Source organism: Antrostomus carolinensis, unplaced genomic scaffold (genome assembly GCF_000700745.2).
Source record: "Antrostomus carolinensis isolate BGI_N321 unplaced genomic scaffold, ASM70074v2 scaffold35994, whole genome shotgun sequence".
In the NCBI taxonomy this organism is placed as follows: domain Eukaryota; kingdom Metazoa; phylum Chordata; class Aves; order Caprimulgiformes; family Caprimulgidae; genus Antrostomus; species Antrostomus carolinensis.
Window position 1 is genome coordinate 1 of NW_010309330.1, and position 429 is coordinate 429.

Genomic DNA, 429 nt, shown 5'->3' on the forward strand with positions numbered 1-429 from the left:
AATCTTCATAGATTCCTTGAATCTTCATGGAGCCCATGAAGGAAATGGATGAAAAGCAGATGGGCAGGAATACTGCTGGGATTACACCACGTGGTAGTACTGGGTCTACAGAGAGCGCAACAAAATTATGTTTTTCCATCTAGTGTTGCAGTTCTCTGTGTCACTGAAGGCTGACAGAGGTCTCACAGAGTGAGAACTTTTTTTTATATATATACATTTTTTTTATAAATACTTTATTTTCTAATGAAGCTGAGGCAAGTTACACAGTGAAGCATAACTCAAATATGAGAAATCAATGTTAAAGTACCTGGGGTTTTGTTTGTTGCTTTTATTTTTTTTAATAACCAAAACCAGTTGGTACAACTGAGAAAAATGAATTATTTTTTCCATTGATACAAACATGCATTTTTTATTTTTTTTTTAAGATTA